Raw genomic sequence first — 19258 nt, 5'->3', positions numbered from 1 at the left:
GCGACTGCTGGCGAAGAGCCGTGTGGCAAAGCGGGTAGAGTTGTTGTAAAGCTTCATAGGGACACAGGCACTGAATAGGCTTGACACTGTGCAAGTACAAAGTTAGAAGGCACCCCACAGAAAAAAGCAGCAGTAAAGCACGGAGTACAAGGCGCTGAGGCCTGATGTCCCTTGGCTGTAGCCATCACACGCTAACAACCTCTTTCAAAGAATTTACACAGGTGGTAGGTGTCCCACTGAGATAAATTACCTGCTTTTGGTTGCTGAACAGATGGGCAGGGAAGTGAAATTTTAGTTTGCTCATTCCCAGCAGTAACTAGCAAAGATGATCTTGGGCTCTGCAGGATTGTTTTTCGATAACCATACACCTGTGGACAGTCCATGTTGCTGTTAGAAACTACATAAGGTCACTGATACACTACAAAATAAGGCAGTGCACTGAACTGCTCAACAGACTGATGCTACGTCTCACTCCCTTATTCTTCTGAATATGTTTGAGGCTGAGGAGGGCAAAAAAGTGGACAAAGAAGGACATCAACAGGCAGGAGAAATGGGCCCACAAGAATCTCACAACACTCAACAACGGGAAACATGAAGTCCTGCATGGGGCGGGGGGGAGGGTGGAGAATAGTCCCAAGTACCAGCACATGCCACATTTTACTGGCTAGAAAGTAGCTTTGCAGAACAGGACCTGGACACTCTCTGTCCTGGTAGGTAAAAAACTGAGCCAGCAAAGGCCGGCACTGCCAGCAGACTGAGGGAGGTGATACTTCCTCTTGACTCAGAGCTGGTGGGACATAGCTCGACTGCTGTGTCCAGTGATGGAATCTCCAGTACAACACACTCAAGCATGTCCAGTGAACGGCAATGAGGATGAGTAAGAAACTGAAGTAGGGGACATGACAGAAACATCTAAGCTGGGACTGCAGCTTGGAGGAAAGGCAGCTCAGAGTGATCTCTGTGAATAAATACTTGATTAAGGAATGAAAGAAGATGGAGCCACAGTCTTTTCAGTCGTACCAAGTGAAAGGAAAAGAGGTAATAGGCACACACTGAAATACAAGAAACGCCATTCAAATGGAAGTAAAATAACTTCCTTGCTATGTAGGTGGTTAAAAATGGGGACAGATCGGCCAGACAGACTGTAGAATCTCGATCTTTGGAGATACTCAAAACAAGACACGACACAGCCCTGAGCAGCCTGCTCCAGCTGACCCTACTCTGGTGACCTCCAGAGATGCCTCCCAACCTCAGCTATCCTATAACTTCATAGGGGGATATTTCCCTACATCAACACATTAAACCTCATGGACAGCATATGTCAAAAGGGCAACGACTGACTAGCAAGGACTGGACTCTGACTTATCCATACAGTACAGGCATGGTACAACCAGGGAAGCTTAAAATGCCAGTGCCTGAAAACCAGGAATCTCCATGAATCAATCCAAACATTAACCAATGGCTTCTGCTCAGAAAGGTTTGCAACTCATTAAAACCAGAACATATGGGTAACCTGATGACATATTTGAACATGGGTTTTTCCTCTCATCCCCACACGTTTTACCAAATCACTTGCATCTATTCATATACAAATATTTCATAGCGCAAACCTCCACACACTTTTTTTTTTTTTTCCCCAAAAAGATGATCACAGCCACACTGTAAGAAACTTAGGAAAAATATTTTCACAGTATCTTCACTTTAAGCCTGCAAATATTTTCCTGGCAGCAATCCCCAGCTAACCTTACAGCGACATCTCTCAAAGGAAACAGAACTCTTACTTTAAAAACAAACCCAAAACACCACACTACAAAATGAATGTGACCCAGGGACTTACCCTTGTATGCAACAACACCAGCAGAGTGCACAGAGACAGTGAAGTCCGCAGGGCGTGAAATTAAAATTTTCACAGAGATACAATGAAGTAATGATACAAAGATACAACCTTGGCACAAAAATCTTCTGGTTTGAGTAGAGTCAATGTCATGTGATGTCACGGTTTGTGCACTGGTAGAAATGGTTTGCTGCTAAAAAGTTCATAACAAAATGGAAGGAGTGAAAGCAAGAAAATTGCATGGATAATTACAATGGGGCCCATACATTCTAGAGATCTAAACGCTCCTTACGATGCTCATCACAGTGGTATCTGGCTGTCATCGCTGGCTGAGTTAAGAAAGCACACTCTTCTTTCACACCTAGAAATCTAGATGCTGAGAGGCCATTAGGAGATAGGAAAAAGAAGACTGAGAGAAATTTGAACTTGGCAAGGAAGAGGGGAGGGAGAGGGCATCTCTCCTATTAGGGTGGTTTGTGCCTATGAATGAGATGGATATACAGGTTCCAAATTCCAAGCATATGGGTAAGAAGAGGGATGCACAGAGCAATTAACAGAGTCAAGCAGAAGCTGGGAGGAGCAGCAGCTGGAGCACTGTTAAAGTCCTTCTAGGAATTGCTTCACCTGTTACAGTGAAAACAAAAGGCAGTGCTGGAAGACCCTAGGCTCATCAGCAAGGACAAGGTCATTGGAATAAGAGTGGAGCTTGAAACATTCCAGGCAGAACCACATGCAGCGTGGGGTACAGACACTATATTAAAAGAACATGCCACATCGGACTACAGACTTGCAAAGCAAGTTAGAAACTGCAAGTTTTAGTACTACAAATACACCTACACAGTGTAACACTGAATTATCTGATCACCTGCATGGAAGCAGGAAGCATTTTATTTCTGAGTATGAAATATTCTACAAACTCATAGATCATAAAGCTGCTTGTACATTATGTCTCACAGATACCTGGCAGACCGACTGACAGACGTGCGTGCGTTCTGCAAAACGTATTTACAGGTCTGAATTATGGGAAGAAAGAAAATCTGAATTCGGCCCTACTGCTCATCTCAAACCAGGGCTTCATGACCACTGGCAGTGTTACACACACAAGAACTATTGATAGTGCATTTCCAGGAGCCCTTCTGGAAATGGAACAGAAAAAGTCACTAAGGGTGCTGAGGTCATTCCTTACAAGGCATCTTTCTCACCCTACTGATTCAAGACGGTACACACAGAGAAACATACAGCCAAACGTGACTTAATAAAATCTTCAAGTCTTCAGCTTATTAATTTTTTAAATTTTTCTCATTTCATTCCAGTGATTTCATTAGGTTAGACTTCTTCATCTTTATTAAAAAATAATCAGAACTGAAATGTTTCAATAAACCCAATTTCTGTTTTAAGCAGCAAAAGATGATTCGATGCAGATGAAGCAAAAACGAAAGTTAAAAGTACAATGGTATTAGCAGCTTTGAGAATCTCTTTTAGAAGGTTTTAAATACATAAATTATAAGTTAGTACTCTAAAATATCTTTGGTTGTTTTTTATATAAAAAAGAATCTTAAAAGCAATTTGTTTCATAGAATCATAGAATAGTCTGTGTTGGAAGGGACCTTCAAAGGTCATCTAGTCCAACCCCTTGCAATGCCCAGGGACATTTTCAACTCGATCATTCTCGCTATATTCTCTAGCTGTTATGTATCAAACCAAAATCCACCTTTACAAGCGAGAAGAACCAAAGGAATAAAAACCATAACACTTATGGCACCACTATTAAAACAGAGCTAACTTTGTACAGGGCAGGAAACAAAGACACATTATTATTTTCAGTTAAATATTTATTTTTCCATTATATTTTCAAATTACTTCACTCCCAGCACATTAAGTCTAACACATTTAGGGTTTTTTTTCAGAGGGCCATAAATGAAATACCAGCTCATAAACAACACAGAATGGATCAAAATTATCATACATGACCCCAAATTACTTGGGAGCCAGACGCACGCTGAATTGAGAAATTTAAATGCTAAGTGTAATCACAATTAAATAAATGCTTAAAAGAAAAAATAAGGGGATATTGTTTTCCCTTAAGATTATCTAAATGCTGAGGAGAGAACTTCAGCGCTGTAATCAGAGCCCACCACAACGCCAAACTTAACAAGGTGCCGTATGTTCACTGTTCAGTGTTCGTGGTCAGTTGCTGAGGTGAGCAGCTTGAGAGGCCGCCTTCAACACCTGAGCGGGGGGAGAGCAGCGTCCAGGGGCCTCGCCTCAGAGCGCCGAGAGCCACCGAGGGAGCCTCAAGTCCTCGACAGGACCTGCCCAGGAGCCGGCAGCTCAGCTGAGGCGAGCAGGGACTCACAGGGCTCGGAGCCAGGAGGGGCGGCACCAGCCCTGACTGGGTAAAAACCTGCCCAGGGAGCGCGGCGAACATGGCGGGCAAACAGGGCGAGTAGAGGCAGTTTGCGCAGGCAGGTGAGCGGGATGGTGAGCACTCACCGTATGACCAGAGTGCGGTCTGCTCTGGCTGCCCCGGCGGTGCCACCGTAAGCACCCAGACACAGCTAACAAAAGGGGAGGCTGCAGCGCAGAGCTCGGGGTGTAGAGAGTGCCTGAGTGCCTGCACTGGTCTGGTGAGGGGAGGGTGCACAATGGGCAGGGCTGCACCCGGTGCTCCCCGGTGGAGGTCCTCCTGCAGCAGGGGCTGAGCTGCGGGACGCTGTCAATAGGCTGCACCCTGTGCAGGGGCCTCAAGCGTGCACTGTAGCTCATGGAGGAGAGAAGGAGGCTGTTAACTCGGGAAGCTGGGAAACAGTAACAACAACCAAAAAAAAAAAAAACCCACAAAAACAAAAACAAAACAACAAAGAAAAGGAGGAAAAGGGCAATTAAAAGCAAGGGGCTTCCTCCTAAATCTGTTGTCCCCACCCAGAACCGCTTTGATGGCCTGCCGGGGGCTCATGAGGAAACAGACTCGCACCAGGAACAGCCGGCTGATGCACTGGTAAAGAAGATCTCTACTGGTGCTGCCAGGAAAAAGCGGTGGGTCATAGTAGTAGGGGACTCTACTTTGAAAGGCACAGAGGCACCCATCTGTCAGCCTGACCCAGTCTCAAGGGAGGTGTGTTGCCTACCAGGGGCACGGATCAGGTATGTTGCAGAGAGGCTGCTTGGTCTAAGTCCCAATGACTTTTACCCACTTCTAGTGATCCATGTGGGTGCTAGGGATATAGATAGCAGTTCCCCGGAGAACATGAAGAAGGACTTCAGATCCCTGGGAGAGGTGGTTAGGAGCGCTGGGGCTCAGACAGGCTTTTCGTCAGTTCTCCAGGATACAGGGGAGGACCCCCAAAAAGGCTAGGAGGATTAGCCAGGTTAATAAATGGTTAGAAGGGTGGTGCCATAGTCAGGGGTTTGGGTATCTTGAACGTGGGACTCAAGTTTGCAGGCCAGGTCTAGCAGGGGCTGGTGGAGCTGCTCGAGCAGTTTTGGTAGGAGGCTTGCCAGACTGGTCAAGGAGGCTTTAAACTAGATGTGTTGGGGGAGGGGGGCATCATTCCATCCCAACACTCCCAGTCAGTTGCCAGCACCTATAATAAATGCTCGGAGCAATGTAGAGATATTCCAGCTGCTCCAGCCAATGAGCCGGCTTCATTTGGAGCCCTGCTCAGATGCCTCTATACAAATGCTGTAGCATGGGGAACAAACGAGGAATTAGAGATGTGTGCACATCTACAGGGGTATGATATAATAGACATCGCAGAAACATGGTGGGATGGCTTCTATGACTGGAGTGTTGGAATGGAAGGTTACAGGCTCTTTAGAAAAGACAGGCCCAGCAGGTGGGAAGAGGGAGTTCCCATTTATGTTAGGGATAGGCTGGAGAGTATGGAACCCTGTCTGGGGACAGGTGAGCAGTTAACAGAGAGTTTGTGGGTCAGGGTTAAAGGGAGAACAGTGATGGGGGACATTATTGTGGGGATCTGTTACAGACTGCCTGACCAAGAGGAATCTGTGGATGAAGCGCTCTACAGACAGATAGGAACAGCCTCACGCTTGCAGGCCCTCATTCTCATGGGGGACTTCAACCACCCTGACATCTGTTGGAATGATGGTGCAGCTCAGCACAAGCAATCCAGGAGGTTCCTCAATTGTGTGGAAGACAACTTCCTTCTGCAAGTAACCTAGGAGCCAACAAGGAGAGGTGCCATGCTTGACCTTGTGCTCACCAACAGGGAAGGGCTGGTTGGAAATGCAATGTGCCAGGGCAGCTTTGGTTGCAGCGCTCATGAGATGGTCGAATTTGAGATCCTCAGGACAGCGAGAAGAGCATGCAGCAATCTCAGTGCCCTGGACTTCAAGAGAGCAGACTTCAGGAACCTGCTTAGTAAGGTTTCATGGGATATAGCCATAGAGGGCAGGGGGGGGGAAGATTCTTTGTTGGTCTTCAAGGATCACCTGCTACAGGCTCAGGAGTGTTGCATCCCAACTAGAAGAAAGTGCAGCAGGAGGGCCAGGAGACCTCCTTGGATGGATAGGGAGCCGCTGAGGAAACTTCAAAGGAAAAAGGAGACTTATAAAAGGTGGAAGCAAGGACAGGTGGCCTGGAAGAATACAGGGATGTTTTCCAGGAAGTTAGGGACCAGGTTAGGAAAGCTAAGGCCCAGCTAGAATTAAACTTGGCTAGGGATGTGAAAGATAACAGGAAGGGATGATATAGGTATATAGCAAAGAAAAGACAGACAAGGGACAACATAGGCCCCCTCTGGAAGCTATCAGGAAAATGTTCTTAATGACTTCTTTGCCTCAGTCTTCACTGGCAAATGCTCTGACCACACCACACAACTCTTGGAAGGCAGATGCAGGGACTGTGAGAATGAAGACCTTGGGCCACTGTAGGAGAGGAAATGGTTCAAGACCATCTTAAAAACCTGAACGTGCATAAGTCCATGGGATCTGATGAAATCCATCCGTGGGTCCTGAAGGAGCTGGCAAATGAAGTTGCTAATCCGCTGGACATCATATTTGAAAAATCATGGCAGTCAGGTGAAGTTCCCGACGACTGGAAAAAGGGAAATATAACCCCCATTTTCAAGAAGGGGAAAATGGATGACCCAGGGAATTACAGACCAGTCAGTCTCACCGCTGTGCTTTGCAGAATCGTGGAGCAGATTCTCCTGAAAGGCATGCTAAGGCACACGAAAAACAACAAGGTGCTTGGTGACAGCCAGCATGGCTTCACTAAGGGGAAATCCTGCCTGACCAATTTGGTGGCCTTCTATGATGGGGCTACAGAGCTGATGGACAGGGGTAGAGCAGTTGACGTCGTCTACATCATCTACCTGGACTTGTGCAAGACATTTGACAGTGTCCCGAACGACATCCTTGTCTCTAAATTGGAGAGACATCAATTTGATAGGTGGACCACTTGGTCAATGGCTCAGCGTCTGGCTGGAGACCAGCAACAAGTGGTGTCCCTCAAGAACTCGTGTTGGGACCAATCTTGTTCAACATCTTTGTTGGTGACATGGACAGTGGGATTGAGTGCGCCCTCAGCAAGTTTGCCGATGACACCAAGCTGTGTGGTTCGGTTGATACGCCGGAGGGAAGGAATGTCATCCAGAGGGACCTTGACACGCTTGTAAGGTGGGCTGATGCCAACCTCATGAAGTCTAACCATGCCAAGTGCAAGGTCCTGTACCTGGGTTGGGGCAATCCCAGGCACAGCTACAGGTTGGGCAGAGAAGAGATTCAGAGCAGCCCTGCAGAGAAGGACTTGGGGGTGTTGGTTGATGAGAAAATGAACATGAGCCGGCTTCGGTGTGCGCTTGCAGCCCTGCTGCCTGTGCTGCATCAAAAGGAGTGTGACCAGCAGGTTGAAGGAGGTGATCCTGCCCCTCTACTGTGCTCTCGTGAGACCTCACTTGGAGTACTGTGTGCAGTTCTGGTGTCCAGAACAAGTCCAGAGAAGGTCCATGAGGATGATCAGGGGACTGGAGCACCTCCTGTATGAAGATAGGCTGAGAAAGTTGGGGCTGTTCAGCCTGGAGAAGAGAAGGCTGCGTGCAGACTTCGTATCAGCCTTCCAGTACCAGAAGGGGGCCTATAAGGCTGCTGGGGAGGGACACTTCATTAGGGACTGTAGTGATAGGACAAGGGGTAAGGGGTTAAAACTTCAACAGGGGAAGTTTAGATTGGGTATAAGGAGGAAGTTCTTTACTGTAAGGGTGGTGAGGCACTGGAATGGGTTGTCCAGGGAAGTTGTGAATGTTCTGTCCCTGGCGGTGTTGAAGGCCAGGTTGGACAGAGCCTTGGGTGGCATGGGGTAGTGTGAGGTGTCCCTGCCCATGGCAGGGGGTTGGAACTAGATGATCTTAAGGTCCTTTCCAACCCCAACTATTCTATCATTCCAATAGCATGTGTTTTCAAGAAGGAAATCTGGTCTAGGAAGAGAAGAATGTCATGACTAGAGTAAAAATTGGTGCACTAAGCTTGAATAAAGATATGCAACCAGGGACTACACCATCAACTCTGTTTTCTTCAGTTTCAGAAAACTAGAAGTTACGTTACACGATTCAAGGTTCCCAAAAGTAATGCCAAAAAGTCTATAAAAATGTATCAAACAGTTCAATATTCTTACATTGAAACACTGCAATGAGTTACTCTATCCAAATGTGGAAGATTCATTGGTTATTTCATTGCTCTCTACAGAGGAAAAATCAGGGCCCAGATCTTCTGCTATTATGTCCAATTTAATTCCAGATATGTAACATTATGACACTGAGACTTAAACCCAGATACTCGGGTACACATCAGAAATATATTAAAGATGTTAAGATATGAACATGTAGTTATTTAAAAACCATTATTATAATCCATATATCATGGATGACTTTATCTAAAAAGCTGTATAATTTAGAGAAAACTGCAGTGACAATCTTGCAATATGTGGAGTTAAGAACACAGTAACGATAAGAACTCAGGATGCAAGCCAGGTGGACCTCTGGTCTCGTTGCATGCTCTGAATGTGCCATTTCACAATTCTGTCTGATGGCCAGCAGTTTCTCCAGCAGACAAGACAATAAAGAATCATTCCCTACTCATTTTCTGCATGTCACTTTTGATTTTATGAAGTTTTAATAGCATCCTAAACTTAGTGACCTCTTTTTCAAGCTGAAGAGTCTGTTGTGTTGTTCATTCCACAAAACCACTCTTGCATCTGGGAACAGTCCATTACACTGCTCAGAAGTGACAACCAAAGAGTATATAGATTCAACACATCTAGGGAGCAAAAATTTGCTACTGCAGACTTTCATTTCAGAAGTGAAAATAATATAAAAATGAGAAAGTTTGTTGAAATGAAAAAGGCGGAGTTAAAAGGGTAAAAATGTTCGCAAATGGCATGCGTTTGTCTAACAGGCATACTAGGCTCCAAAAAAGGAGATAGAATCAAAAGCAAAAGTCTTCATAAGGATGGAGTCATACAAGTTAAGTGTAACAGTAAAGGAGTCAGTTAACAGCCAGTCAGGTCCAAATAAAACAGCAAAGAACAAACTGATAAATGAAGAAAACAAACAAACAAACAAACCCACAACTGAAAACCCTCACAAAACCAAACTCCCCAGTAAATTCCAGCCAAAGACTAAGGATTAGCCTGCTAAAAGCATATGGTCTAATAACAAATCCCACTTTAAATATATGAAAAATAGGAAGCCTGAGTATCTGTTAAAGCCAAGAGTAAATAAAAATTATACAGGAGCACATAAGGATGGCAAGGCCATAGCAAAAAAGCCCAACGAGTTCACTTATATTCACCATGAAGGAACTTAGCCACAGAGTTAAGGTAGGGTTAAATGAAGCCACAGAGGACACGGTAGAAGGCCTGTCTCAAGTTGAAGTGTTGTCTAAATAAATCACACAACAAATCAACATGAATGAACAATAATAAGTTGCGGGGATCAGCAGGTACTCGCTCAAACTTCTGAAGGAGCTCAGGTATGAAATAGATGAACTATTAACTGTAGCATGTAACTAATTGCCTAAAACTGCCTCAGTTCTGGGGCAAATGCTTTTTAAGTGGAATAATCTAGAATGATGCAGAAACCTACAAATGAAGAGATTTGATGTTTAGAGCAAGCATATTGATACAAATTATAATAAAGAATCAATAAGCTTGACATATTGGCAGAGTTTTTATATCAAGTCTTAATTCACTGGGGACCTCTGTTATATTTTTCAAAGCATTACGCATCCAAAAAACGAAAATACAGTATCTGGAGTTCCAAAAGCCTCCCAGCAAATCTATCACCAAAGACTTAAAAGTTGCCATAAACTAGGAGGAAAATCCATTAATGGATAGATAACTGGCTAAAAGACAGGAAATAAGTGAAAACATTAAAACTGGTCTGATATAAAGTGGCCAGGGAGGTCACCAGTGGAGCCCCACAGAACTCTGTTAGGGCCTGAACTCTTTTATGCATTCATAAGTGGCCTAGAGAAAGGACAAATAACGAGACAGCATTCACTGCTGATACTGTGTTATTCATGGTAGTAAAAACAAGCCAGAGGTCTTTATTGAGGTAGAGAATTAGAATATCATGAAGGGAAAAAAGTACATTAGAAATTGGAAACGGGGCAAATCAAATAGTATAAGATGCTGGTTAATGTCCTTAAGTGATAGAGACAAGAATTTCTTCTGTAAGTAGGCAATTTATGAGTTGGAAATAATTGAGAAAAGAGAGCTGTGACTGTGCTGAGACCATCCCCTGGTGCACAGTACGACTGGCTAGCAGAGATGGGATGTGGTTCTGTTCAGACCTTTGACACTACAGTATCCTGGTCACCTAAGTTTGAGTTACAAGGTGTCTACACTTCATGTCACTTCTAAAAAGGGTTCTCCGAAGCAGTCAAACTTCCATCCCTTCCAGCCTCCCACCACCACAATCTTTATTAAACACAGTACCATGTCACAAGCTCATGTGGTAATGAGGAAGAGGCTGTATGTTCACAATCATAAATATCCACTCCCTCTCCCAGAGCATTCACTACCGCCCCTTTGATTTATCACACAAGCATTAAAACTGTGTTAATAATCAAGGCACTGACCATGCAGCACAGAGGTTAGGCTTGCATTTGCCTCCAATCCATAATCAAGGTATGAATGACAACTTATTTTTGGTTCCACATATTCAGCTACAAGAGAAACAAGATGTCGTTGTGCATTACTCAAGGCTTATTTTACAGCCCACGGTACAACAGGTATCACCAAAAGGTGATTTAGCTGATCGTAGAATAAGTCATCGACCATAAGAGGAGCTGAGGGTAACTAGCTCAGTTGTCTCACAATAAACAAGATGAATTCCACCCTAGCTATACTTTAGCATCACTGTTAATCATCATTATTACATGGAGCAACTAAGCACAGGGCTGTACTGAGCCAGGATCCTGCCCTAAGGAGCTTTCAGCCTGAAAATCCTGTGTAGGTGAAGAAGAGAGAAGAAGGCTTGTTTGTTAATATGCAAGTATGACAGAATCAGTTCGGATTATAAATAACGCTCAAAGGTCATCAGGTCCAACCCCCCTGCAATGAGCCGGGACATCTTCAAATAGATCAGACTTCCAAGAGAACCACGTCCACCCTGGCCTTGAATATCTCCAGGGATGGCACATCCACCACCTCTCTGGGCAACCTCTGCCACGATTTTACCACCCTCATTGTGAAACATCTCTTCTTCAGTGCAGCCTGAATCTCTCCTCTGTTGGTTTATAACCATCACCCCTCATCCTATTCCAACAGACTCTTCTGTGAGAATGGCTTCTTTAAGATGTGATTATTCTGTATGTACTAATCAAGTCCTTCCATCTCACAAAACATCCCCCAAAACCCAAGAGGAGATTCCTGCGAAGGAGAAGGAGCAAAGAAGTGACCACACTGCTATAAAGAGAACCACACAGAACAGTTCCTTAGAGTACCGTGAAGAGGGGAACCAAGATTAGTCTTAATTTGCCAGGTTCTGTAGGAATTAGCATCACAGTAATTCCAAGAACATTCAGAGTATCAGTGCAGGAAGAAAAGTCAGTCAAATAGCTTTTTTTTTGACAAAGAAGTAAAGGAAAGCACAGAAATAACCTGAAAATTTGAAATATATTAAAAGAAAATATTTTGAGACTAAGCTTTCATTGATGTGATTGTAAGTGCAAACAGGAATTACATCCAGTGAACCAACATTCACTTAAGATTTAACATAGTATTTGAGAACCTGCAAAAGGCGGGGGGGGGGGAGGGTGTAAAAAAAGTAATTAAGATAACAATGAAAACGACATAAAGAGTTAAGTCAGCTTCATAATATGATTTGTTCTCTATTTTCCTTTGCTTATTATTGCTTTCAAACTACAATCAAGTTATTGTCATACCACTGAATGATGGAAACCTTGCCAACTACTTCAAAACTGACACATTTTCTGTTGCACCGAACATTCCCAGAAGACATTTCCCCTCATTTTAATACAAAATCCTGTCAGATCCACAGAGCTGAAAAAAAAATAAATGTGCAAAGGATATGTAGCTGTAATAGACCTCCCCCAACTAGTCAAGTTTGGAATGAAAGACGATCAAAAAAGACTCAGAGATCCAACCCTAGATTAATGCAAATATCTGCCTGTTTGCAAGTGTACTTTTTGATTAAACTGGCATACATCAAGTACAATTAGAAAGGTTATTTATAACTAAGAAATACATAATTCTGCATTTTAATGAGGGTGACAATTACAGCCAACAGTTGCTAATTAACATTAATCCTTTTGCATTCCAAGACAAAATTTCCCAGTATGATTTTCCTCATTGTCAGCAATGGACACACCAAAACTATTATCGCAAAGCTGCTTTGACACAAATAGGTGCTCCTGTTACACACAGTAAAGAAAAAGAAGCTGATGATGTGTTAAATTTGATAACCCCAGATGTAAATACAGAATGTCATTTTGAAATTTACATGATGTCTACAACACAAAATATAATCAAGGCTTATCATTTTCATGGCTGAACCCAATTCCAAGTTTCCCAAGAGCCAGGCTTCACAGGTGAAATCTGATTTTAACACAAGCTTGAAATCTCCCATTGTTAAATTTGGTTTTGATCCCAATCCTGGGTTCACATCTGCATTTCACCCCAGAGACTTCAAAGCTTTGAGTGGTCGTAACCGAACAGCATAGATAAGGAGCAGTGTTTGCCCAGCCTGTATCAGTTTCTGAAGCAGAACTCTGAAGCAAGTACTGAAGATAGGAATGATTACTGATTGACTTGCTACTCTATTTGCCTCATTGCAGTTTTTTTTCTTACACAGACTATTAAGAAAATTTTCGTTCTTAAATCCACTGATTTTTAAATACTAATCTTCCAAAATTGCTCTCATGTATTTCTATTCATTGATTAAAAAATTCTCTGCAAATAAATGCCATGACTGCAATAACAACTGTTGACCTAATTAAACACTTCTATTTCTGATACCCATGATCCTCTAAAAGAGAGATGAATTAGATTTCCTGTGCATGCCATTCCAAAAGAGAAGATATCTCTGTTTTAGCCTCTCAGGCACTGTCTTTTCAGATAGAAGCATTAGAAAACTATCAGTCTTTTTCCATACTGGTCTTTAACAGGACAAGAGAACTGGCGGAAACACCATCAGAGGCACAAGAGCATAATGCAGCCAGCAGATAAAGCCTCTAGAAGAATGCTGAGGTGCTCAGGCAACTGGAGTGGGATCAATGTCAAACACAAGCAAATGAGAAGGCAGAAAAGGAGAATTGTGAGAACTAAGCAAAGAAATCTACAATGCACTTCTTACAAAGCACTGTAAAATTCACATTTATTTTGTAAGTATGAGATAGATGGTTTATTTCTACATACAGAGGTGCCCAACTAAAATCAAGATAAGTGATATTAATGTCCTATGGTCAGTATTATTGAACCTCAAAAGCAATAAACTATGAGTCGATAAATATTACATTTGCAACATAGTTAACATTCTTCTGCCGTCTCTGGCACTTATTACACATTGTAACCACAAGTCTACAATACATTATTCATATTTGGGGTGTCACTGAGTGATGGATTGCTGTAAGAGAGGCTGTCCTTTAAATAAATCAACAAATAAAAATGCAAATGTTAACATTTTCAGCCACAACTTTTTCCATCTTGAATGGGGAATGAAAATTTCACATTATATCGACAGCCAGCAGAGAGAACAATTAACAACCTACACTGTGAATAAGAGAGATTAATTTGCCAACGTCTGGTTTTATCACTTGAATATGGAACTATATTGGACTTTTTGTGCTGCTGGCTTTCTCAGGGAGAAGGCAAAACTCACGTCCCCTAACACATTCACCACCTAACTCACCACTCCACTCCAAACTTTTAATGCCTTTAAATGCTCTTAAGTTAGATCTGGAATGAAAGTTTTATCATCATCATCTTCCTCATTCTCCTTTTGAATCTCGAATGGTGTCTGATCCTAAGGGGAAAAAAAAGTATCTATTTCTTTGCAGTGCTTGCTTAGACTCTACACTAAAAGAAACTTCATTGTATCATCTTAAGAGCAGAACCATATTTAAGCATCCAACATGCACAGATCTAAAAGACAACCACCACATATGTAAGGCAAAAGCTTAAATCTTATCACCATCGTATTTCCTAACACTCAGCATAACAGATCTACTCTAGACTATTCCAGTGTGCATTATTAAGTATACAACTCTGCACGTTATATCTTACACCAGATATTAATTTGCTTAAAAGTCCCTGAATACACATTCACCTGAGATATGCTGGGCAATCGGGTAAATAGTTTTGTTTTTAAAATGTCCCTAAACACAAATTTACACATTACAATCTGTTTATAAAAACTCCAACAGGCCACTGTAGTCTAACAGATAATAATACGGCTCGAATATAGTATTCATATTGCAGGAACTTCTAAATCACTTATTTTAATGGCTACAAGAAACTTCACTCCAAGACAATGGATTCAGCTAGCATTAAAGCTCTTGATTTAAAACTGCAACAAGAAAACACAGGCTTAATGCTGAAATCCCAGACTATCACTCAATCCCTTAATTTACCTAACTCTTCTTAAATTCACTTCTTAGATGCCTGAAGTGAAAAATGCTACAGGAGAATTATCTGTTTCCATGGTGAGCAGAACAACCTTTGCTGGTATCTTTTTAAGTGCTTGATTATCTGCAGTGTTATAGGACTTATTGTGCCAAACTCAACACTACAACTGTTTCTGCGTGGGGAGAGCCTGACAATTGCACCAGAGCTGTAATCAAATTAAATGGTCTTTCACAAGGCACAATTTATAACATTTTTGTAGAAAAAAAAAAAGCTTAATACTCTGATTTAGAGCAGTCTCATTTCTGTTTTGCAGCACAACACTTGTTTAGCTGAAATCAGTACCTGATTATACCCAAGGTAAGATCTAGTCTATGTAAAAACTACTTCATTACTAAACAAAAGCATACAAATGCCATGACCCCCTACTTTCCAGCTCCAACTCACAGCCAAAACGAGTCTTCCTTCTAAGCAAACGATAGTTACGAAAAAGATACCCCAAATCACCAAAAAGGTAATGTTTAAACAGTCAAGAGGAATTACGCTTTTAGGGGTAAGGAACAAACTTATTTGTTCAGATTTGCACAACCCAACCTGTGGGATTTTTTTTATCCCCAGTATACGGGCTCTGGTCTGGATAAATAAGTACATGAGTGGAAATGCTTTCCAGACCTGCTGTGAACATATTTTCAAGGGGCTCATGCAGGTGTAGACATTGGCTTAAGAACACTGGATAATCAAACATGCAATGCTTGGCTCTATTATGAAAAGCAATGTCGTATTTCCTAACACTCAGCATAACATACCTCCTCTGTTATACGTAGAAGCACGATGGGCAAACAAGTCCACTATTAGCCCAACTAAGGATGCCAGGTAAAGGAGTGCTATTTGTCTTTCAGAGATATCACTGAAACTACCTTGTGCACACTCATTCTGCAAGTCTGGTCCTTCTACAGGTCTAGCACTAAGGCTCTCAAAGCACTTTACCTTCTAGGGACACATATTTCTTGTCCCAAACATGATTTGGTCCATGACAGAGAATAAAGCAGGACTGCAGTGATTCTTCCTCAAGCAGGAGGTAGCTGTAACACACTGAAGCCTCCAGTCGAGCACTGCCAAGACAGGCTATCGAGCCATCGCATCTTCTACCTGCCATGCCTGCTTATCCAGCCAGCCATCCCCAGAAGCTGCGTAAGCACCCTGATGCCTTGTGCTGGCAGGGAGCTTCTGTCGCTTTCCAACACCTTCTCCCTGGCAGGCTTTCCATTGCTGCTACTGCCGGGTGCCAGGGTTCGTGCTAGTTAAAGCTGGCACAAACACGAGTTGAATCTAGTCCTATAAATTTAAATAGTCAGAAGTAATTAGGTTTACACGTACTGCTGAATAAATAAATTCGCTCTTGGGCTAGGGCTTTGTGCTGCAAGTTTCAGGCTTGGGTCAACTGTTGTGGTTAAGCTGTTAACTCCCTCCCCCTCCCCAGAATCACAGATTATAACTAACATGCTGACAAACCTAACTTTAGTGGCACAAAAGCAGCAATAATTCTCAATATTGATTAATTTAGTTAGTTAAACCTGCAGTCTAAGCTTATTACCATTGCATGATAAATTGAGACTGACCTGCTGCTCAAGCAGGTTTTTTGATGAAGGATAGGATCAGCTTTAGGTCTCCACAGAAATACTTGTCCATTTACCATTTTCAATTAGAGAAGGCCATGAGTAAGGGAAAGCACAACATGGCTGCTTAAACTGGTCAATTATACTTACAGCACCAACAGAGAGAAAGAAAGCAAGGAAGCATGCAAGACAGCACCCAGAAATACAGGATTTTTCACAATTTGTCATCAACTGGTACAATAAACCTTTAAGGATGACAGCTAATCAGACTCCTTTTACTGATCACTTTATCTGATATGATTTCTAACTGCATATTTCAACAAATGTTTTACTCCCCTCTGTGGAAAAGAATGGACCATCAATCCTCTTGAATAAAATTCCTTTTTCTGAGCAGTTGTGTATGATGTGAATAATTATATCTACTCCTCAGTGCTTGAATGGAATTTCAACTTATCACTATTAGACGGTATCAAGCAATACCTTTACACATCCTTTATCTGATATTACCACCCTGCAAAGGTAACCCTTGCTTTTAAGAGAAATGCTTAGGCAAACCTGTAGTTTCTATGGATTTAAACATACAGTTACATATGGGAAACAGAGCACAAGCTATCCCCAGTTCCTAAATCCTCCCAGAATTACCATCCCTTCCTTCAGAAGAAAAAAAGAAGTGTTTCTATAGCAAGTAAGTACAAATTTGTCAATATTGGTAGTAGTTTACCACCTATTATATATTGCAAGTTCTCTCAGAAGATAGAAATAAACTGCCAGCTGCTGCCAAGAATACAGGGATGATATCAAGCATACATTTTCCTAGCCCACTGGGCCAAGAGAAGATTAAATCTGACTCAAGCCCTCTCATTCTCCGAGAAACATTTAACTCTTCCTAAGAATGGACACACATTCTTGTAATCCCACTGCACAAAATCATCCAACCAGCAGAGTAAAACACAGCAAATTCATACTTTTGCCTTCGTTTACTTTGTTGTTTAACTAAAGATATTATTATAAGAAAATGTGGGATATGATAACAAAAAACAAGGATTGTATGCTGTTTTTCTAGGCACTTACTGCTAGAACTGTAATCCTACCTAAAGAAGGCAAGTTGTTTTTCATGTCGCAAGTGTAACAACAATGCTGCTTTCTGTTTCTTCATTGGAGCAGAAGCGATAATGCTGCTTTTCCAGTGCGTTTAGTGCAGATATATAGTATAATCAGGAATTGCTGACTTAATGTGATTTTGTTGCTTGTCATTAAACATAAAACAACTCTTGTACAAAACATTTTAAAAGAAATGCCATTTGATAAAATATGAGGGGGGGTAAGTACAGGGGGATTAAGAACTTCAAGTGGATTTAAAATCTAACAGGGGTTAACACCATCCATTCAAATTATTTACAAATGTATTTAATGTGTCAGGACTTGGAACATAACATACTTTCTGTTCAAAATCTAAGTAAAATTAAAATGTTAGAACTTGGCATATTTCTGCTCTTCTTATTCTAACAAGTAATTTAAGGCATACTATAAATGTCAAAAGGATATTTTAGTTTTTAGTTTGTATTATCCAGCTCGTGCTAATGTGGAATATCATAGAAATTCAGTCACTTCTGTGAATTTGATGGTTGTGTTTGCAGAATTTTAAACCAGAGATTACCTAGTGACTTACCGTGAAATGTCATGCTGGATTGGGGATGTGCTGCTGCCTATCAGCATGGGAAATGTAGCTGCATCCTTCCTAGGTCCTGAAGTTGTCCCTGTGGAATGAAGTGAAGACAAGCCACATTATCAGAGGCTAGGCATTTTTGGACAGATATTTTGTGATTCTGCATTATTACAGAACACTGGGACTAAAAGTTGCAACACTTCTGGATTGCCATATATACAGAGAAGTGGCAATCAGAGAATTTATCAGCTGACAGTAATATCCATAGCATGCATTTCAGGATCACAGAGAATCAAATCTACAGAGTAAGTCACACTATACAGCCTCCATCTTGCTGCCCAAAGTTTGAGAGACTTGTACTGTTATCATTTCGTATAGTGGTTCACAGGATTCAGCTTGTTTCACAAATGCAGTCCTCATGACATGCTACAAAATGCTAACTTTCCAATTGTAAATATCCCTGTAACAGTATTTTCTTCCAATAAAATAAAACTGTTCGTCCACTCTTTCTTTCCTCTACTCCAATAACTGCTGAATTACGAAGTATTCTGTGTTGAAAGGTGAAATCTGGAGGTCATGTAGCTGAATCCTCCATTCAAAGCAGGGCCAACTAGACCAGGTTTAAGGCACTTGTCCAGTTAAGTTTTGAATGTCTCCACCGATAGTGAACTGACCCCTCTGTACAGCTTCTCTGGTTCCAGTGCTTGACCATCCTCACAGCAAAAAAATGTTTGCTGTATAGCTGATCAGAATTTCTGGAGTTGTAGCCTTCACCATCTCTCTGCTGCTGCTGACTCCCAACAACAGTCTGATTCCCTCTTCTCTACACCCTCTCCTTAGGTACCTGAAGAACTCAGAACACCTGTGCTGCATCACTTCTGCACCCAGCTTCCTCACACTCCCCCAGCAGTCATATGCTCCAGCACCCTGACTGTCCTGGTTGCCTCTGCTAGACTTCCTACAGCTTGTCAATGCTCCTGTGCTGTGAAGCCCCAAACTGGGCACAGCACTTTAGAGATACAGTCTCACCAGAGCTG

The 19258-nt window shown here is 42.2% G+C and overlaps 1 long non-coding RNA gene across 1 annotated transcript in view; it reads right to left on the bottom strand.

Moving 5' to 3' along the window:
- Window positions 1-18885, bottom strand: part of LOC133212428 (uncharacterized) — a 35878-nt gene extending 16993 nt beyond the window's left edge. The window contains exon 1 of the long non-coding RNA XR_009725469.1: window positions 18225-18885. This is a non-coding gene — a long non-coding RNA (uncharacterized LOC133212428). The remainder of the gene's footprint in view (window positions 1-18224) is intronic.
- Between the last annotated feature and the right edge of the window lie 373 nt (window positions 18886-19258).

Source organism: Neopsephotus bourkii, unplaced genomic scaffold, assembly GCF_033783945.1.
Source record: "Neopsephotus bourkii isolate Nb327-2 ecotype Australia unplaced genomic scaffold, CSIRO-AGI_Nbou_v1 NB_700, whole genome shotgun sequence".
NCBI lineage: Eukaryota > Metazoa > Chordata > Aves > Psittaciformes > Psittacidae > Neopsephotus > Neopsephotus bourkii.
This window is presented reverse-complemented; position numbering and strand designations above follow the sequence as displayed.